At 35.3% G+C, this 23,685-nt stretch overlaps 1 pseudogene; it reads left to right on the top strand.

The window, feature by feature from the left end:
• Window positions 1-631: 631 nt before the first annotated feature.
• LOC143663644 (large ribosomal subunit protein eL36 pseudogene) lies at window positions 632-972 on the top strand (annotated as a pseudogene).
• The last annotated feature ends 22,713 nt before the right edge of the window (window positions 973-23,685 follow it).

Here is a 23,685-nt window from a genome sequence, read left to right on the forward strand (position 1 = left end):
CGACTGTCACCACTGTTATTCAACATTGTACTAGACGTTTTAGCCAGAGAAATTAGGCAAGAATAAAATAAAATGTATCCAAGCTGAAAAGGAAGAAGTAAAATTGCCCTTTTTTGCATAAGACATAATACTATGTATAGAAAATTCCCCAAATTCAACAACTATGCTACAAGAACTAATAAATAATTAATTAAATCAGTAGGGTACAAGATCAACATGCAAAAATCAGAAGTGTTTCTATACAATAGTAATGAGAAATCTGAGGAGCTAAAATTCCTGCCAAAAGAATCTCATATCTAGGAATAAATCTAAGCAAGAGTGTAAATAACTACAAAATATTGCTCAAATAAATTAAAAAGTAACTAAGTAAATGGAAGGACATAAGTTTCCATGTATTGAAAGACTAAATATTGTTAGGATGCCAATTCTATCCAAACATCTTACAGAGTCAATGTAATCTCTATTAAAATTCCAGCACCATTCTTTGAAGAAATGGAAATCCAATAATCAAATATATGTGAATGGGGGAGTAGGCCATGGTGGCTCAGTGGCAGAGTTCTCGCCTGCCATGCCAGAGACCTGGGTTGGATTCCCGGTGCCTACCCATGTAAAAAAAAAAAATCATATATATATGATTTGCTATCCTATGACCGTGGACCTCAATAAGGGCCATAAGGTGACCAAGAACGTGAGCAAGCTGAGGCACAGTCGCCGCCGCAGGCGCCTCACCAAGCACACCAAATTCGTGCGGGACATGATCCGGAAGGTGTGTAGCTTCGCCCCCTACAAGCGGCGCGCCATGGAACTGCTCAAGGTCTCCAAGGACAAGCGGGCCCTCAAGTTCATCAAGAAAAGGGTGGGGACACACATCCGTGCCAAGAGGAAAAGAGAGGAGCTGAGCAACGTCCTTGCCGCCATGAGGAAAGCTGCTGCCAAGAAAGACTGAGCACCCCCTGCCTGTGTCTAATAAACATTTGCAGAAACCATAAAAAATATATATATATGTATATTTATATATATATATATATATATCACTCAATACGATGTCTTTATGTTCATCCATGTCACATGCCACAGAATTACAGTACTTTATAGTGGAAAATACCAATGGTGGAGATGATAGGGAGAAACAGGGACAATCATTCATTCTTGGTGGGAGTTTAAATGGTGCACTGTTATGGAAGACAGTTTAACAGCTTCTCAGAAAATTAAATATAGAATTACTTAATTGACCTGACAATTCTACTGCCAGGCATATATCCAAAAGGTTTGAAAACAGGGACTCAACCAGATATTTACATTCTATTGTTCGTACTGTTATTATTCACAATTGCCAAAATATGGAAGCAGCCCAAGTGTCCATAAACTGGTGAATAGATAAATAAAACCAGTATATACATACAATAGAATCCTGCTAATTCATATAAAGGACTGAAGTTCTGTTGCATGTAACAACATGGATGAACATAAAGACATGATATTGAGTGATATAAAGCCAACAGAAAGGGATAAACATTTTTGTGATCTCACTGATATGAAATAATTAGGATAAGTCAATTCATAGAATCAGAATCGAACCTAGGTAACTACAGGCTTGTGTAGGGTAGGAAATGGGGAGTTAATGCTTAAATTGTACAAAACCTCATTTTTATTTATGTGAAGTTTTGCAATTTATGGTGGCGATGTTAGCGATCAACAACACTCATATATTTGAATGTGGATGTGGTTAATATGGGGAAATACTTGAACACTTTTTAAATCAACAACATAAGATTATACAAAGAAAATAGTGAAACCTAATGCAATCTGTGGACTATAGTTAATAGTTAAATTATCAGAATGTTTTATCTTCAATTGTAACAAATATACCACGCTAATATAACTTGTTAATAAGAGGGTGGCATAAAGGAACTTTATTTCACATATGATTTTACTATAAAACTACAACTTTTATAATGTAAAATATATATACCAAGTACTAAGGGGGAGAAAAAATGAAACGGATGGTAGGAGCAAGGATAAGAATATCTGTCCTCAATTTTCTTTTACTGTCACGGGAGGAATGAAAGCAGCTGAAGATTGGGATAGTTGTTATGGATTAGGAGAGAAAAGGAGATTTCTGTAAGTGCTGTTGAGCCCTTATATGAATTCACTTTACTTCATGCACATAAGAGATTTTTAAAAAATGGGGGAAACATATTTTTAAAACATTTTTATATGAAGTGAATTATTTTGTATTTGCTTGTCAAGGAAATTTAAATTATTTTTCTTTGCTCATGAAAAATAGCCCTGCTTAAGTTAACTGTAGTAAAACAGAGTATGGGCAGATTTCAAAAACCAGATAGGAAATATCCTCGAAGACTTTATTATGTCTGGGGAGCTAGGTGATGTTTAGAAAGTTATAAGGACTCATTCTTTCAAGACTAAGACACCATTTTATTTGTACTTTTTAATTTTCAGATGGTAAGCTGAAGCTACAAAACAGAGAAGAGTTCAAGTTTCTAATATTTTTATTTGTGTACACTTATGTGAAGTCATTATGCAATTGAAAATCTGCCTTTTCTAGGGGCAAGTGATCATTTTTCTAGCTTTATATTTGAACTTAATAGAGAAAACAAGATATGAGGCCTGTATACTTGAGTTGTTCAAGTACCTTATTGATTATTAAGAAATCAGGAATGTTCTCAAGTTTGCTTCAACTTCTTCAGTATAGACAATGTTTTATTTTTTTGTTCAGTTCTATAATCTTATTTTAGATATTCCTTGTTTCCTCACCATAAGTAAAATATTAAAATGAGTCACTATATTTTTTGTGTGTATCTTTAACACTCTTAACCCATGTATACATGCAAATATAAGCACACCACAAACAGACATCTATACACACATATACATATATAAATATATTTGTATATATAATGAATTAATATGACATATGTATGCATATATACATAATATGGAATGACAGGTATTAAGGTCTAACTGAAGCTTGCATAAGAGTAACTTCCAGAATAGCTTCTCAACTCTATTTGAATTCTCTCTGACACTGTTAGTTTATTAGTTACACTTCTTTTCTCCATTTTGGTCAGTATGGAATTGTTGACCCCATGGTGCCAGGGCCAGATTCCTCCTGAAAGTCATATCACACATCACCAGGAAGACTTTCACCCCTGGTTGTCATGTACCATGTAGTGGGGAGGGCAATGATTTCACTTGCAAAATTGGGCTTAGAGAGACTGAGACCACATCTGAGCAACAACAGAGGTCCTCCAGAAGTAACTCTGAAGCATACCATAGGTAGTCTAAGTTTCTCCACTGCCTACATAAGCTTCACATGAGTAAGCCTCAGGATCAAGGCCATGGCCTATTGATTTGGGTGTCCCTAAAGTTTGACAGAGTAACAGGGGATTCCCTAATGGGAAGGTTTAATAGTTCCATACTCTTTCTCCCATCTCTCAAGGACTTTGCCAATACTTTTTGATTATCTGCTTAATATACTCTAGGATGTATCCAGATATTACAATAATCTACACAGGATTAAAGGTTTCTTTCTTATTCTGTGCTTCCTGTGATTCAGTTGTTCAAATGAGCTATACAAATAGGTTGAGTTAAATTTTGTGCTAAAGAAAATTTCAGTTTCAGACCAAATAAAATTTTCTTCCTTTGGTCTCAAAGGTATGTGAAGTTCTAAAATATAGACACTATCTTCATTACCCCTGTGTACTGAATGACTTTAATCCCAACCTGATTGGCTTCATTCTTATCTCTAAATATCAGATTATATATATAAAACAACCGCTTGAAATCCAGAAAGACTAATCACCACTCTGGACTCAGTGTGTCTGCTTTAAAAGCTTACAATCTAGGCCCATTGTTGTTCTCTTGCTTCCGGCTTATTTTGCCTCACCAAATGTCCTACATGTTCATTCACACTGATGCATGCCTCACGACTTTGCTCCTTTATGCAGCAGCATAAACTTTGTTCATAAGTATACACATCATTCATCAATCTACTTCTCAGTCAGTGCATACGTCACCCATTTGCCTTCATCGGGCATCGTGTATATTGCCCAAAGTCTGAAGTCCATCAATATTCTCGATTTTAGATAATTTCATTGTTCCCAAGAGAAAGAAAACCAATAAACACCGAATTCCTATTTCCTTGCCGAATAGGAAATCTAATCCTCCTCTTAACTCTTGTGCCTCCCCCCCATTATTTACCTCTACTGTTGCTATGTAGTGCTGATGTTTTCCTTTTGAGCATAGCCCATAGCATGCAATAGCAGTTTTCTCCCTGTACTCTGGACATAAACACTCTTTGTACACCAATATATCTTTGAAATAATTTCTGCATGAACTAATTCATATTTGTTTCATTATCTATTCCCTTACATTGGAGTTCAACCTCATTAACTAAGGGTTCACCTATCTCTAGATTCCATATATATCTAAGCCCCTATATTCTGTATTATAAGCCTTTGATTATACCTTTCTGTTGGTCATAAAAGTGGAATTATACATTTTCTGTACTTTTGTCTGGCTTATTACACTCACCATTATGTCCTCAAGGTTCATCCATCTTGTTATGTGCTTTAGGACATCATTTTGTCTTACTGCTTTGTAATATTCCATCGTATGTTATTATCACATTTTGTTGATCCACTTATCTTGATGGGTATTTGGTTTGTTTCCATCTTTTGGCAATTGTGAATAATGCTGCTATGAACATTAGTGTGCAAACATCTGTTTGTATCATTGCTTTCAGTTCTTCTGGGTATATATCAAGTAGTGCTATTGCTGGGTCATAGGGCAACTTGATATTTAGTTTCCTAAGGAAGCATCAAACAGTCTTCCATAGTGGCTGCACTATTATACATTCCCACCAGTAGTACATAAGTGTCCCACTTTCTCCTCATCCTCTCTAACATTTATAGTTTCCTGTTTATTTAATAGCAGCCATTCTTATAAGTGTGAAGTGGTATCTCATTCTAGTCTTGATCTGCATTTCCCTTATAGCCAATGAAAATTAGCATCTCTTCATATGCTTTTGAGTCATCTGTATTTGCTCTGCAGAAAAATGCTTATTCATGTCTTTAGCCCTTTTTATAATTGGGTTGTTCATTCTTTTGTTGCTGAGTTGTGTGATTTCTTTGTATATACAGGAAATCAACTTTGTCTGATATGTGATTTCCAAATATTTTCTCCCAATGAGTTGGCTACCTTTTCAGCTTTTTGACAAAGTCTTCTGAGGTGCAAAAGCATTTGATTTTAAGGAGTTCCCATTTATCTAGTTTTTTCTTTTGTTCCTGTGCTTTGTATAAAGTTTAGGAAGCTACCTCCTATTACTAGGTCTTAAAATGTTTCCCTACATTTTCTTCTAGGAACTTTATGTTGCTATTTTTTATATTTACGTGTTCGATCCACTTTGAGTTAATTTCTGTGTAGGCTGTTACATAGGGGTCCTCTTCCATTCTTTTGGCTATTGATAGCCAGTTCTTCAATGCCCAATTATTAAAAAGATTATTTTGTCCCAGTTCAGAGGATTTGGGGCCCCTGTGAAAATCAGTTTTGATAATCTATATCTGCATTTTTGATTCAATTCCATTGGTCAATACTTCTATCTTTGTGCTGGTACCATGCTGTTTTGACCACTGTCGCTTTATAACAGGCTTTAAAATCAGGAGGTGTAAATCCTCCCACTTTGTTCTTCTTTTTTAGGATGCTTTGGCTATTCAGGGTCACTTTCCTTTCCAGATGAATTTGGTAATTAGCTTTTCCAAGTCTTCAAACTAGGTTTTTGGGATTTTGATTGGTACTGTGTTGAATCTGTAGATCAATTTGTGTAGAATTGACATTTTAACTATATTTAGCTTTCCTATCCATGAGCAGGATGTGTCTTTCCTCCTATTTAGATTTCCTTTGATTTTTTTCAGCAATGTTATGTAGTTTTCTGTATGCAAGTCCTTTACGTCCTTAGTTAAGTTCATTCCTAAGTACTTGATTCTTTTCGTTGCTATTTTGAATGGATCTTTTTCCTTAATAGACTCCTCAGTTAGGTCATTGATTGTGTACAGAAATGTTACTGATTTTTGCACATTAATTTTATGTCCCACCACCTTTCTGGATTTGTTTATTAGCTCAAGTAACATTGTTATAGATTTCTCAGGATATTTCAAGTATTATATCATGTCATCTGCAAATAATGAGAGTTTTACTTCTTCCTTTTCAATTTGTATGCCTTTTATTTCTTTGTCCTTCCTGATTGCTCTAGCTAGAGCTTCTAGCACAATGCTGAATAATAGTGGTGACAGTGGACATTCTTGTCTCGTTCCTGATCTTAGAGGGAAAGCTTTCAGTTTCTCTCTCCATCAAGTATGATGCTGGTTATTGCTTTTTTTTCATATATTCCCTTTATCATATTGAGGTAGTTACCTTTGATTCCTATCTCTTGGAGTGTTATCATCAGAAAAGGATGTTGAGTTTTGTTGTTGTTTTTCAGCATCAATTTAGATGATCATGTGATTTTTCCCTTTTGATTTGTTAATGTGATGATTTACATTAATTGATTTATTGTGTTGAAACATCCTTGCATTCCTAGTATAAGCCCCACTTAGTCATTGTTCTAGTTTGTTAGCTGTCGTAATGCATCAGGCCAGAGATGGATTGGCTTTTAATAAAAGGGGATTTATTTCATTAGTTCTTCAGAGGAAAAGCAACTAACTTTCAACTGAGATACTTTCTTACATGGGAAGGCACAAGGTGATCTCTACTGGTCTTCTCTCCAGGCCTCCGGATTCCAACAACTTTCCTAGGGTGATTCTTTCTGTCTCTCCAAAGGCCTGGGCTGAGCTGTGAGTGCTGAGATGAGGTATGCTAAGCTGCTTGGGCTGTGTTACGTTATGCTCTCTCATTTAAGCACCAGCCAATTAAATCAAACATCATTCATTGCAGCAGGCACGCCTCCTAGCTGACTGCAGATGTAATCAGCCACGGATGAGGTTCATGTACCATTGGCTCATGTCCACAGCAACAGAACTAGGTGCCTTCACCTTGCCAAGTTGGCAACTGAATCTAACTACCATAGTCATGGTGTATAATTCTTTTAATGTGTTGTTGGATTTAATTTGCTCGTATTTTGTGGAGAAATTTGTGTCCATGTTCATTTGTGAGATTGGCCTATAGTTTTCCTTTCTTATAGCATCTTTACCTGGTTTTGCTATTAAAATGATATTAGCTTCATAAAAGGAGTTAGGTAGAGTTCCATTTTCCTCAATTGTTTGGAAAAGTTTCAGCAGGATTTGTGTTAATTCTTTTTGGAGTGTTTTATAAGATTCCCCTGTGAAGCCATCTGGCCCTGGGCTTTTCTTTGTAGGAAGACTTTTGATGACTGATTGAATCCCTTTACTCATGACTGGTTTGTTGAGATCTTCTGTTTCTTCCTGAGTCAGTGTAGCTGGCTTGTGTGTTTCCAGGAATTTGTCCATTTCATCTAGGTTGCCTTGTTTGTTGCATATAGCTGTTCGTAGTATCCTCTTACAATTTCTTTTATTTCTTCAGGGTCTGTGGTAACACACCCATTCTCATTTCTGATTTTGTTTATTTGTATCCTCTCTCTTTTTTCCTTTGTCAGTCTGGTTAGTGTAACTTCAATCTTATTCATTTTTTCAAAGAACCAACTTTTAGTTTCATTGGTTCTTTCTAGTGTTCTTTTGTTCTTACACTCATTTATCTCTACCTTAATCTTTGTTATTTCTCTTCTATTTGCTTTGGGGTTAGTTTGCTATTCTTTTTCAAGTTCCAGGTGAGCAGTTAAGTCCTCAATTTTTGCTCTTTCTTATTTTTTAATGCAGAAATTTGGGGCCATAAATTTCCCTCTCAGCACTGCCTTTGCCACATCCCATAAGTTTTGAGAAGTTGTATTCTCATTTTCATTCATCTCCAGACAGCAACTGATTTCTCTACGAATTTCTTCTTTGTCCCACTGGTTGTTAAAGAGTACGTCATTTAATCTCCATATATTTGTGAATGTTCTTATTCTTTGGTGTTTATTGATTTCCAGCTTCATTCCTTTGTGATCAGAGAAAATGCTCTGAATATTTTCAATATTTTTAAATTTACAAAGATCTATTTTGCGCCCCAGCATATGATCTATCCTGGAGAATATTCCATGTGTACTAGAGAAGAATATATATATGTTTCTTAGTCTAACTCATTTATCAAGTTAGTTAACTTCTCTATTTTCTTGTTGATCTTCTGTCTGGTTGTTCTAACTACAGAGGAGAGTATTGTATTAAAATCTTCTATTATTATTGTTAAAACATCTATTGTTCACTTCACTTTGGTCAATGTCTGTCACATGTTCTTTGGGGCTCCTTGAATGGGAGCATAAACATTTATGATTGCTATATCTTCTTGGTTAATTGACTTTTTAATTAGTATATAGTGTCCTTCTTTGTCTCTTATGATGCCTTTATATTTAAATTCTATTTTGTCCAATATTAGTATAGCTACTCCTGCTTTCTTTTGGCTACACCCTGTGTAGAAAATCTTTTTCCATCCTCTACCTTTCAATCTATTTGTATCCTTATGTCTAAATGAGTCTCTTATAAACAACATATAGCTGGATTATGTTTCTTAATCCATTCTGCCAATCTGTATCTTTAAATTGGTAAATTTAGTTCATTAACATTCAGAGTTATTATTGAAAAAGCATTTCTTGAATCCACCATCTTATCTTTTTAAGTTTATTTGTCAGATCATATATTCTTTTCACTCTTTCTGTTTTTATCCTTTAAGTTAACCTTACTGGTATTCTTAAATTTTGTGCCCTCCTACAGACCTCCCTCTCCTGTCTTTTTTTTTTTTTTCAGTTGGCAGATCTCCTCTTAGTATTTCTTATAGGGCCAATCTCTTGTTGACAAATTCTTTCAGGACTTGTTTGTTTGTGAAACTTTAATCTCTCCCTCAGTTTTGAAGGACAATTTGGCTGGGTACAGAATTCTTGGTTGGAAGTCTTTCTCTTTCAGGATCTTAAATATATCATATCACTGCCTTCTTGCCTCCGTGGTGCTAGTTGAGTAGTCTGAACTCAGTCTTATTTTGTTTCCCTTGTATGTAGTAGATTGTTTTTCTGTTGCCACTCTCAGGATTTTCTGCTTCTCTCAAACATTTGAGAGACTGAATGTTATGTGTCTTAGAGAAGGCCTTTTTGGGATTTATTGTGGTTGGAGTTCATTGGGGTTCCTTGACTTGTATATTTATGTTTTTTATGAGGGTTGGGAAGTTTTCCACCACTATATTCTCAACTACTCTTCCTAGCCCTTTACTCCTGTCTTCTCCTTCTGAGACACCAATGATTCTTATGTTTGTGTACTTTGTTTTGCTGTCTATCATTTCCCTGAGATCCAATTCAAATTTTTCCTTTTTTTTTTTCCATTTGCTGTTTTGAGTCTTCAAAGTCAGTTATCCTATTCTCTATATCACCTATTCATTCTTCTGTCTCTTCAAATCTGGTGTTGTGTGACTCTAGAATTTTTTTTTTTTTTAATTTGGTCAACACAGTCTTTAAGTTCTGTGATACCTCCTATTTTTCCAATTATTCTTTCAAATTTCTCTTTATGCTCTTCTACTATCCCCTTGATCTCCTTTATGTCATTTGCTGTTCCACTTATTTTATTAAGTAGAGTTGTATGAACATCTTCGCTTAGTTGTTCCAATGTCTGAGTCTCCTTTGGTGTTTTAATTTGCTCATCAGCAGGGCTCTATCTGCCTGCATTGTGATATGCCTTTATGATCATCTGTTGGTCTCATCACATGTAAATATCTTCATTGATTTACTTTAGGAGTTGATTGTTCTCAGTAGTCTAAGACCTTGTATTTGCAAGATGGATGTGTAAGAAGGAGTAGGGTATGGGGAGGGGCACACCAGTGTGGTTATTCATTTCAGGACAGGTATAGGTGCAGATTGGGGATGTTACACTGATGCTTTTGAACATGGACAACCAGTGGCCAAGGAGGATGTAGCTGTGAGACTGTACCAGTCTGGGGGAGGGGGGATAACCCTGGTGTGCATTGGTCTGGGGTGCGGGGCCCTTTTTGTACATCGTAGAGCTGTGGCAGCGGTCAGTGTTATGCCTTCATTTGTTGGGGGCAGATGTGACCTGAGTGTGCAGGTCAGCACTTTTTCAGAGTGGGGAGGTATGACTGTGACTGAGGGCTGTGTACATGCATAGTCCTAGGACTGCTATAAATTGAAGTTCCCTGAGCTGAAGGACATGATTGGGGGCCTGCGCACAGTGTGGGACTAGGAGTGCTATAAACTGAATGGCAGAGGTTGGGAGTGTGTGGGGTGAGGCTGTGTGACACTGTGAGCTCAAAGGAGGGGTAGCCTGGGTATGGAGGTTAGCACCTACAGTCGCTATGCACTGGCAACAGCCTACAGGAAACAGGGAGAGGGACGCAGTGCTCTGAAGGTGCAGGAGAGGTGGGTTGAACTGCACTTGGGGAGGGATTGTGTGGCAGGTATGCAGGTTGGAGGCTGGTGGGGCAGGGGCATTTGGAGCCCAGGGAATGCGAGCGGGTGATGGGGTACATGTACATGGGGTGTAGAGTTATTTCTGCATTTATTTGTCCCACAATCAATGATAGCTTCTATGGCTTCTCTTTAAACCATAAAATTCCCTACTTAACCAAGATTTGGTATTTGTTAGCTGGAAGATCCTGTGGCTTGTTTCTCAACTATGAAGATCTCCTGTCTTTAATTTTTCTAATACCCTTCCATGAACTATGAATGAGAGATACATAAACAATTATGATTATCAAGTTATCTGGATATTCTTGGTGACAAAACAGAAGTGCAGATCTTCCTATCCTCTCATTTTATGTCTTAACTAGGAGCTGAAATTTTAAAAGTGACTAATTTATTGAATATTTATAATGTTCTGATTCATGAAACATTCATCCATTAATTAATTTTAGGTGGTGCGTATATACCAGACTCTGTGGATGCAACAATGAATTAAACAAAGTAAAAATCTCTTCCTTCATGGATCTTATTTTATAAAGATAATTACAAAATATTCATTCTAATTATTAGGGATGCAATGTGGCCTATCACTTAACTACTTCTTTCTTCACTTGCTTCTAAGTTTCAAGGTTCTTCCTGTTTCTGTGGGGAAAGTTAGTTTGGTTGTTGCTGTTATTCCATTCTAATCTGATAATTTTTCATCTCCTTTCAATGTTTGCTTTATTGGTTAGTCACTTTCTTAATATTTATCCCCTAATTTTTTTCCTCATTTCTTTCTCAAAGTCTTTAAATATTCTCTGAAGTTTTATGTTAGAAGAAAAACAAAATATATCTGCTGTATTAGATCTTCTTCACCCATCTATTTAATAATTTAGTTTCTTATTCCTTTCACAAAAAAAGGGGCCTGGGGAGTGACATCCAGATGGAAATATGAGACATTTCCCAGAAAATCTCCTCTCAGAAACAAGAGGTCAAATCCCACTTGCTTGGAACACAGGAGAAATATAGAGATGGGAGAAGGACTTCACAAATGCTGAATCAAAGAAAATAATATCAAAAAGTAGGTAGTTCTGTGACACAAACCTGTCATCCTGGACACCTCCGCTTCATTCAGTTCCGCATGAATTGAGTCATATAGTGGTAGCACTGGGGCCCAACTACCTCTTGCCATGGATGCACACTACAGGGCCGCTCTCAGCAGTGAGTTAGAAGTCCACACATACCCTGGCATAGGGACTCACGGCCACATAGACCTGGAGTGGAAGCCAAGTGACTGCTGAGCAACATAGAGACCCAGAGCAGAATTGTGGGTAAGGGATGCCCACACCCGACCAGGACTCTAATTTCTGGAGTACTTATATTAATAAAAGGGAATTTTTAAACATTGACCTCAGTTTGCTCACAGGACACCCTAATTTAGAAACAAAAGGATTTCCCAGAAGAACTGTTGGTAAGTGCACTTACACCAAACCCAGTCTCTAATTGCTGGACCACCTAAATTAAAAAATGGGAATTTTGAACACTGACCCCACCTGGCTTTTGGGAACAGAATACCCAAACAGGATAGTTAGTGGAGGCATAAAAGCCTTGCAGACAAAAATAAAACTGAAACTTTGTAAGGCAGGAGGAGCCTAAAGACTGAAAAAAAAAAAGTGGAATAAAATGGGAACACTGAGTGAGGGACAGCAGTACAGCAAATCACAGGACCTGGGGAGAAAAATCTGCACTCTCTCTCTCTCACACACACACACTCACACACACACACACAAAGCAGAACATCTCAAAACTCTGAAGAAGGAGCAGAAGAAAAGTGAAATAAATGCACATAAAAGAGCAATCTTAAAAGTTGCACCACATATCCAGGGCAAGAGACAAGTGCAGAAGGCAGGGGAACATCTAAACAGTAAAAGATGGGCTGCTCTAAAGTTTCAGTATAAACTGGCCAAACACAGAATAATCTTAACACAGAGACCCTCTACAATAAAACGATGGGTCAGAAGGAGAAACTGACTTTCAGATTTAGTCCATCAAAATAATCAGATTCCCAGAATTGAGCAAAAAAAGTGAGAAGTCATGCTCTGAATCAGGACGATATGATTCAACAAAGTGAACATATTCAAATTGCAGAGGAGACACAGATTTTGAAACACTCTAATAAAAAATTTTCAGTCAAATCTCCTAAATAAGTCCAAGGAGTTGAAAGAAAATATGGATAAAAATAAACTAAATGTGGCCATAGAGCTAAAGGATATTAATATGACATTATGTGAGCAAAAAAAAAATATATATATATGTATATATATGAATATTAGGGGGATTGAAAAGCACAAAATGGATAATAAAAATGCATTAGAGGTATACAATAGCAGATTTGAATGGGAAAGAGAAAGAATTCTTAACTAGCAGACAGGACAATCAAAATAATACAGTTAAAGAACCACAGAGAAAAGAATAGAAAGAACTGAGCAGTGTTTAAGAGAAGTGTGATAGCATGGAGCACATATGCATCATGGAAGACCCCCAAAAATAAGAGAAAGGAAATGGGGCAGAAAGAATATTTGAGGAAATAATGGCCCCAAATTTTCCAACACATATGAAAGACTTAAATATACATACTCTTGTACTACTTGCAATGTACTACAAATAGGAAAAATCCTAATAGACTTACTCCAATACACATACTAATCAGATGTCAAATGTCAAAAATACTTCTGAATTCTGAAAACAGCAAGAGAAAAACAATTCATCACATGCAATGGATCCTCAATAAATCTAAATGAAGATTTCTGATCAGAAATCACAGAGGGGAGAAGGCAATAGTATGGTATATTTAAGATACTGAAAGAGAAAAATTGCCAGGCAGAAATTCTGTATCTAACAAAACTCCTTGTGCTGGTTTGAAATGATGTATGTACTCTAGAAAAGCCATGTTTTAATCCTAATCCCATTTTGTAAAGCCAGCTGTTTCTGCTAATCCTTATTCAGTATTGCATGTTTGAAACTGTAATTAGATCATCTCCCTGGAGATGTGATTTAATCAAGAGTAGTTGTTAAAATGGATTAGGTAGAGGCATGTCTCCACCTATTTGGGTGGGTCTTGATTAGTTTCTAAAGTCCTATAAAAGAGGAAACATTTTGGAGAGAGAACAGAGCAGAAAGACATAGCCGTGAGTACTAGAGTCCACCAGCCAGCGACCTTTGTAGATGAAGAAGGAAAATGCTTCCTGGGGAGTTTCATGAAACAGGAAGCCAGGACAGGAAGCAACAGATGACACCATTTTCACCACGTGCCCTTCCAGATGAGAGAGAAACCCTGACCATGTTCACCATGTGCCTTTCCAGATGAGAGAGAAATTCTGACTGTGTTCGCCATGTGCCTTCTAACTTGAGAGAAAAACCCTGAGCTTTATTGGCCTCCTTGAACCAAAGTATCTTTCCCTGGATGCCTTTGATTGGAAATTTCTATAGACTTGTTTTAATTGGGACATTTTCTGGGCCTTAGAACTATAAACTAGCAACTTATTAAATTCCCCTTTTTAAAAGCCATTCTGTTTCTGGTATCTTGCATTCTGGCAGCTAGCAAACTAGAACATTCCTTAAAACATGAGGGAGAGTTTAAGGCATTCACAGATAAACAAATATGAGAGAATTTGCCACCAAAAGACATGCCTTACATGAATTGCTAAAGGGAATTCTGAAGATTTAAAGAACATTACTACACATAAATGTGTAGTACCATGAATTGAATTCTGATACTATGGCCTACTTGTAGCAGTATGAAGTGAATTTCCTCAATAAAGGTAAATAAATGGGTAAATCCAATATCCAAGTGCACACATTAAGTCACAAAAAATCTCAATAAATTACAAAAGATTTAAATTATCAAAGTATCTTTTCTGACCATGATGAAATGGGTTTGGAGACCAGTAATAGGTGGAGAATTCAAAAATCCAAAAATATATAGAAATCAAATGACACACTCTTAAACAACCAATGTGTCAAAGAAGAAATCACAAGGGAAAGCAATAACTTGATACAAAAAATGAGAACAATATATATCAAAACTCGTAGGACACAATCAAGCAGTGCTAAAAGGGAAATTTATAGCCCTAAAGGATTACATTAAAAAAGAAGAAAGATTCACAATGAAAGATAAACTGTCTACCTTAAGGAACTAGAGAAAGAACAACAAACTAGCCCAAAGAAAACAGATGTAAGTAAAAACAAAGATTAGTGCAGAAATAAATGAAATATAGAATCAAAAAATAATAGAGATTGACAAAACCAAAAGTTGCTTCTTTGAAAAGAGCAATAATATTGACAAATGTTTAGGTAGCCTGACAAAGAAAAAAAGAGAATGCAAGTGATTAAAATCGGAAATGAAATGGGGAAATCATAACTGACACAAAAGTAATGTTTAAATAATATATAATGTAAAAAAAATGATGTTTTCATCATAAGAGGATGCCAAGAACAAGTGTATATCAACACATAGACAATTTAGTTGAAACGACAGTTCCTGAAAACACACAACCTGCATTGACTCTAGATATAAAGTCTTCTAGAAATAGAAGACTTTAACAGACCAATTACAAGTAATGCGATTGAATCACTCATCAAAAATCTGCTAAAATAAAATGCCCAGGACCTCATGATTTCACAAGTGACTTCTGCCAAACATTTCAAGAATTAACAAGAACATTGCTCAAATTATCAAAATTTTAAAAAGGAGGGAAGACTCACCAACTCATTCTATTAAGCTAATGTTTCATTAATGCCAAAGCTAGATAAAGATACCACAAGAAAAAAAAATTTGAAAAATAAAACTGAAGGACAAAATCCCTTATAAACATAAATGAAAAAGTACTGAAAAAGATACTAATAAATGGACTCCAACAGCAAATTAAACAAATTATACACCATGATCCAAAGGAATTATCCCAGGTATGAAAGAGTGTTGAAACGTAAGAAAACATAAGAAAATCAATTAATGTAATACACCACATTAAAAGAATGAATGGGAAAAAAAAAAAAAAACACAAAGTCATTTAAATTGATGCAGAAAAGGCATTTGGCAAAATCCAGCATCCTTTCCTGTTATAAACACTTAGAAAACTATGAATAGAAGGAAATGTCCTTAATATGAAAAAGTTCACATATGAAAAATGCACAGGTAACATCCTACTTAATGGTGAAGCTTTTCCTATAAGATCTAGAACAAGGATGCTCACTTATCACCACTTTTATTCAACATTCTACTCGTAGTTCCAGCCAGAGAAATGAAGCAAGAAAAAGTAATAAAAAGACATACAAATTGCAAAGAAAGGAGCAAATCTTTCTCTAGTTGCAGAGGACATGATTTTATGTAGAGAAAGTTCAAAAAAATCTGCAACTGAGCTACTAATCTAATAAACTAATTCAACAATGCATTGGGGGAATAAGAATAACATCAACTACCAGTCATGTTTTTATTCACTACTAATGATCACTCTGAGGAAGAAATTAAGAAAATTACAATTAACCATATTCTTGATTCCAAAAATGTCAATGAACATGACAATTGTTTATATTTAAGACACCATATTTTCCTAAAACTCCACAGCCTAAATAGTCTCCAAATCATACACTTTGTTCATCAAAGTTGCTTGTTATTTTAATTCATTCTTTCTATCCTCATAATTTTTAAAATAGTCCAGAGGCTAGAAGCTAGATATCAGAGCTATGTGCCAGATAAAAGAATAAGTGAAGATACAATTAAAAGATAATTGTGAAATAAATGGATATGTTTTGAAGGCATATAAAATAGTTTGAATTATTGAAAGCAATAATAAACAGGAGAATAAAGAAATATTTTGGAGATAAATAAGCACATTGATTGACATGTTGAGTAGCAGGAATCACTGCAAGGGAGAATAGATAATGAAAGTGGTATTGCCATTATTTGATAAGATAAATACATGAACTTCAATAGATAAAATAAATCAAGAGAAGAAAAGAGAACATGAATCTAACACTAGACAATACTCCAGGGCTTGCTATAAACATTTTTACATTTCCTCCTAATAATCCTATAAACTAGCTATAAACACACCTATTTTACTGTAAAGAAAACTAAGTTACTGAGCTGTCATGATACTCAACAAAAGGCACACCACAACTAACCAACTAATTTGTAATTTAACAAGATTACTGTAATAAGTCTGTTAGTTTCTTTGCATACCTTTCTAAATGTAAAACCTAAGATGCTGAAAACAGAATCTTTATTAAAATATTTTTATTAATTAGGAATATGAGAAAACACACGAATATAGTAAACTGTTTTCCAAGTTATATTGTAATATTTATGCCAATGATGAAGAGTTTTGGATATTCATGCAAATTATGGGCATATTTTCTTATGATTTTTAAGTAATAAATACTGGAGAGCAATACTTATTGAGGTAAATTAAAGTTCTGACTTATGTTTTATATTTTATTTATGCATATTTAAAGCATTAAACATTTTTAAATGGAGCCTATTTTATAATTTAGAATACTGAAAAGGAACTTATCACGCAGTCTGTTGTTTTCAACTTATTTTTGTTGTTTTATTTTAGTTAGTTCATCAGTCCTTACCAGGCATTATTGCTTTGTGGTGGGAGACAGGGGTTTGTAGCTGTTTTATGTGTGTTTGAATATGAAATCAGAAACGAACCCCAACATTTTCCAAAAATAAGTCAAACATTTGATTGCCTTATTATAAATCACTTAAATCAAGTGAATATTCACTTTAGAAAACATATAGAGAGTCACCATTCCATCAGAAAGTAAGCAACTCCATCAATTGTTTAACTACTTCTACACATGTGCTCTAGAGTATATATAGGACTTGACAAGAGTTTTGACCCAGGAAAACTAGCTTAACCTTGGGGTGTAAGAGTCATTGGAAAAATGTTCATTAAGGAAATTAAAAAAAAAAACAACTCCTGAATGAGAAGAAAAAAAAGGATTAACATGGTAAAAAATAAGGGAGACAATTGTTTCAGACATATGGAGGGTCAGAAGAGGGAAAAAGCAGGATGGATTTTTTTGGGTTTTGGGACTGAAAGAAGCCCAGAATGATTGATGAAGAGAATGTAATTGAACTGCAACCAGATGAATGTGACTACATTATATGGCTCAGATAATGAGCTATCGAGAATTTTTATTCAAATAAACAATGTATAACTATCAACTGGGATTAAACTGAGGAGTTCCATCCTGAGGTTTACATTGTAAGAAGTCCACATTTGATTGCGGTTGGTGGATAGAAGGTGAATGGTTATGAGAAGATCAATTATATTGTGTTGCTGTAGGAATAAATCTACATAGATATCCCTAGGTAGAATACTCAAACTTCTCCATCTCTAGTTGAGATAACATTTGACCAAGAGCTAGCACATAATCTACCATCACTTCTCTGTTTTTTGACTAAGATCAAGCGTAGATAAATTTACGAACCTTCTTGGCCATTGGATATGGCCATGTGACTGAGTTCTAGACAATGAAATGTATGGGGAAGAGCTAGTACGTGAATTTATCATCACTTCTAAGCCTTTTGACTAAGATCAAGTGTAGATAAATTTATGAGCCTTCTTGGCAGTTGGATATGGCCATAGGACTGATAGTTCTAGACAATAAGTGTATGTTGAAGTGATAGGTATCCATCTATTCAAGGCTTGGATAATAAAACCATTCCACTTATGCTCTTCTATGTTTCTTCTCAGGAAATATAGGAAACAAACTATTGAACATGGCAGAGCCCACACCAGACTGGATCACTGTCAACATTTTTACCTCTCCAGATTATTAGGAGAGCAAAAAATTGGCTACTGTGATACTTATTTGTGGATGTTTGTTACATCAGTTAGCCTGTGCTAATACACAATGTTGGACTTAACGTTTAAAATGAGTTTTTGTTATACAACACCTTTAAAAGTAATTTAAGATAGTTTTTCACATGTCATCTATTATTTGTTTTATATAAGCTAAAAATGATGAATTATCTAAGATCTTTATAGTTATAGTGGTAAGACTTTACTATGTTGTTTACATTCCTCTCTCATAATATACCCTTATATCATTGTACAAAAGCTAGCTTTATTTGAATATAATATACAGAAAAAAATTAGCACTTCCAAAATATAATTAGCTGAATTTTGACAAATATAGGCAGTCATGTAAACACCACCACAATCATGACCCCGAACATTTTTATTATGCCTAAAAGTTTCCTCCGACACTTGCTGTCCATGTGCTTTCTATCACCAATACAAATAAGTCACTAATCTGTACCTTTCACTATAATTTTGCCCACTCTAGCATGCCACAGTAATGACATTGAACATTATAAAATATTTTGTGCCTGGCTTCTGTCACTTAGCAAAATGCCCATGAGAATGCTCCATATTATTGAATGTGTCAGAAGTGTGGGATTTTTTTATTCTTGAGTAGAAGCCACTTATAAGTACCTACCACCATTTTCTTTTTTATCCTTTCACATGTGGGTGGTCATTTTGCAGCATTCTCCTAGGCACTTCTGCATCACTCAGTATGGAAGTTAGGAGGCAAAGAGAACATGAAACTTACTCACCTGTGTTGTGATTAATAATGCCCTTTGTCTTCAGGCTGCAGTATTCCACCAGCAACTAGAAAACTGTGGCAGGCACATTTTGTAACTTACAGGTAAGGTAAAATCTGTTTCTATTCTTCTTTGTTAATGCTTATTCTAGTTACTGATTATTTTAAGTTGATATACCTTGTGGTTTAATTTTTTACCCTATTTTGCCACTTTCTGCTTGTTCTATATAGTTGACCTAATTTATATCAAATGATCCAATAGTTACCCTTTACTAATAGCTTCCAAATATTTATAAGTAATTTAAATAGTACTCTTGAGCTTAAACCTGGATATCTTACCATCTATCCAGATGCTGCCGCCTGCCAACAGAATAACATAGCAAACAAATTATACCTACAAATAAATTGATTAAACATGGCACATGACATGTTTTTGGTCCTAAATATGACAGTGAACACTATGTCCTTCATCTATTCACTTATGGGATTTTTCCATTATCAAACACAATTCTAATAAATTATTAAATCCTACAGTTTCCCTATCAGCCATATCTTTCCAACCTGCTGTTATTTTCCATTCCCCAGGATTGATATCAATTTCAAAGTTATTATGGCAGAAATAATAGGCAAAGAGAAAATAATAATATGTTAAGGAAACTTAAGAGAAATGCTAGGAATAAACTGAATAATTTTTCACATATTGAATATAAGAAAGAGAGAGATCAAAATTGAAAATGATTTCAAGTTAGATTTTATACATATATAGATTAGAAGAGAAAATGCATTAAGCGAAGAATAAATTTGTTTATTCTCAAATCTAAGCAAACTTTAACAGTTCCTGTTTTTCCCCAAATCTGAATTATCCTCTACTTTCTGGTGTATGAAACAGTGTTACCAGCTCATGTTACCGGCTCAGTGTTACCAGTTTAAGTCAATTTTTCAGACACTCATGCAATATGGTAGAAGCTCTTTTATTTCTTTCTCATGAGTAAGGGCACTCCTGAGAACAAATGACAAGTGAGTACAAAGTATGGGAGTGCTTCAGACTCTTTTTATTTCAGTCCCTAACACAAAGGAGTCCCTCCCCCAATTCACCATTGGCTGGCTACTTGAATTACAATCTAGTCTCCGAAACTAGCTGTTTTAGTTTGCTAGCTGCCAGAATGCAATATACCAGAAACTCAACAACTTTTAAAAAGGGGAATTTAATAAGTTTCAAGTTAACAATTTTTAGACTGTGAAAATGACCCAACTAAAACAAGTTTATAGAAAAGTCCAGTCTAAGGCATCCAGAAAAAGATACCTGGATTCAAGGCCAATGAAGTTCAGGGTTTCTCTCTCAAGTGGAAAGGCACATGGTGAACATGGTCAGGGTTTCTTTCTTGGCTGGAATGGCACATGGTGAACACAGTGTCATTTGTTACCTTCCTCTCCTGTTGCCTGGTAGGTATTTTCCTTCTTCATCTCCAAAAGTCACTGGCAAGTAGATTCCCTGCTTCGTGGTTCTGCAGCATTCTGTTGTCTTTCTTTGCTCTCTCTGTATCTCCTGGCTTTCTCTCTTGTCTTTCTCTAATTTTTTCAAAAGTGCTTCTTCTTTTCAAGGATTCCAGTAAAACCAATCAAGATCCACCTGGAATGGGTGGAGACACATCTCCACCTAGTCTAGTCAAACACCCACTCTTGAGTTAGTCACATCTCCATGGAGATAATCTAATTAAAGTTTCCAACATACAGTACTGAATAGGGATTAGAAGAAACAGTTGCTCTGGCAAAATGGGATTAGGATTAAAAATGGCTTTTCTAGGTTATAAAAACCTTAAACCGGCACACTAATCAGAAAATGAGTTTTCTACACTTTATTAACATAATTATTCATTTTAGTTTTTGATCAATCACAGATTAGGGTATATTGAATCCTACCTATTTGCATATAGGACTGGCCTTATATAGAAGGGATCAATCAAAGAAATTTTATGCTCTAAGCACCTATCATATTCTAGTAAACTTAATCTTTTATTGTCATATGCTGATACAGTTTCAGAGGAATGTGGGTCAGGTTAGGAGGTTGAGATTTAAGTCATTTTGATCGAGACTTAAACGAAGGGACTCCCATACTTCCTTATTTGAGTGAGAGAGGTCCACCAGCCCTTACACTGGTCACAAATTAGTTACATTTACCAGCCTCCTCAGCATTTAGAGATGGCCATAAGAATGGCTTAGATAAGAAATATACGTAGAAGAGATTTACAGCTATTTCAGACTTCCCCAGTATAAACTGCCCATGTGTCATGACATTTTCCCCTTTTCCACAGGCAGGAATGGGTCTGAAACCTATGGCATCCATAAATGCCTCCAGCCCACCTCAGACTGGATCTCTTCAACTGTTTTCCATTCCAGTTTTCTTGAAAGCACAAGAAAATTTCTATTGTGTTTTAGACATTTTAAATTCAGTGGTCTGTTTATAACTACAGTTTATCTCCTAATTACACAACACTAGAATTCTTGAAAAATTAATTTCATCTAATGTATAGTAATCCTGAAACTGCTTATGATAGCAGGCCATATATCTACAAAGATTTGTTTTTTTCAATACTGAAAATTTCAAGTATCTGAACTGTTTTTCCTTAGTAATGCAGGCCAGACATTTCACCATGCTGCTTACTAGCCTCTGTGATGTAATTTTTTATTTTTTAATCTAGCCCTTACACGAAAGATAGTAAAATAGGATTATCAGCAAACTTGTTTTAGATGCCATATTTCTTTTAATTCTTTTTTTTTTTTTTTTTTTTTTTTTTTTACATGGGTAGGCACTGGGAATTGAACCTGGGTCCTCTGGCATAGCAGGCAAGCATTCTTGCCTGCTGAGCCCCCATGGCCCACCCTTAAGCTTTTAACTCTTATGTGACATTAGCAATATTCTTAACTTATTTTTCCCACTGATGTGCATTTAAATAAATTATTTAGTGTAAAAATTTGGGACTTTGGAGTTTGATGAGGTTGTAAATTCATGTATTAAGGAAGAATTTTAGTTTTATCATAATTAAAATATATTATCTAATAGTTGACCCTTTAATAACCTGGAAGTTTACTTGGGAATCTGTCTCTATTCGCTTTTGTGTCTGTACTCATCTTAATTTTGTTTAATGTAGAAATTTGACCAGTCAGCTGCCTAAACCTCATTCTAAGCAACTCATAAGCTTAGTAAATATATGATGATAGATTGAATACGAAACAGTATATCATGACCTCGAAAGACCTCCCTTGGGATACAGCGATCCATTATTTTGAATGTTTTATGTCCTACTTTCAACCATTCCTCAAATAAATAAGCTATTTATCTTCCAGTACAGTGTCTCTCTTTTGACCCTCAAGGCAGCATGAGTGCATTTTTAGATGCCCTGTTTAAATCTCAATGTACTGAGTATCTTGAATTCACTCACCTCCCATTTCTTCTTTCTTCCTTATAAATATTAGTTCAAAATTCTTTTTTATAGTAGAGATCTACAGAGTTCCACATATGTGCTAATTTGAATCTGTGGTGTATCCCAGAAAAGCCATGTCTTTTAATCGTCATTCAGTATTGATGGCTGGCAGAATTTTGATTGTTCCCGTGGAGATGTGATGCAACCAGGTGTGGGAGGTAACTTTTGATCAGATAGCTTCCAAGGAGTTGTGACTCCAGTGATTAATCCTTTAAAAGAGGAAACATTTTGGAGAGTCCCTTTTTCAGAGCCACGAGAAAGCCACAGAAAGCCACAGCAGAGCCGAGCAGAGCCAAGAGGCTGAGAGCCCAGGCTGCCAGAAACATCTGGAGATGAAGAAGGAAATTGACCCTGACAGAACTCCAAGAAACAGGAAGCTGGGAGAGGAAGCTGAGAGATTTCACCACATAACCCTTAAGCTGAGAGAAAAACCCTGAACTTCATCGGCCTTTCTTGAATGGAGGTAACTTCTTTTTGGTGCCTAAATTTGGACATTTTTATAGACTTGCTTTAATTGGGATGTTTCCTTGGCCTTAGAATTGTAAACTAGCAACATATTAAATTCCCCTTTTTTAAAAGTCACTCCATCTCTGCTATTTTGCATTCTGGCAGCTAGCAAACTAAAACAACATGTAAGGGCATTTTAAACAGTATTAGGCTATTTGGAAACAATAGGACTAACCCAGCCAAAAATTATTTATCTGGCAAAAATAGATTTTTGCCATTTTTCATTATGAAATAGGACAGAGAAAATACAAAAAACAAAAATCACAAAGTGAATCTATGTAATCAGGAGATACAGAATATTACTAGCTCCCCATATAACTTTCATTTCTTGCTTCTAATTTCCACATCCACAACTACTAGGCTAAATTTTATGAAAATGTCTTTCTTATTTTATCTCTAGTGTATCACTTATGTGAGCATACTAAACTTTATAGTTTAGTTATGTTTGTGCTTTGAAACATATATCAGTGTAATCACCCAACATGTATTATATTCTGCATGGTTCCTTTTACTCAAGACCTATATATATATATAGGCATATATATATGTATATGTATATATAGCATGTTGTTG

The sequence above is a fragment of the Tamandua tetradactyla genome, chromosome 19 (assembly GCF_023851605.1).
Source record: "Tamandua tetradactyla isolate mTamTet1 chromosome 19, mTamTet1.pri, whole genome shotgun sequence".
NCBI lineage: Eukaryota > Metazoa > Chordata > Mammalia > Pilosa > Myrmecophagidae > Tamandua > Tamandua tetradactyla.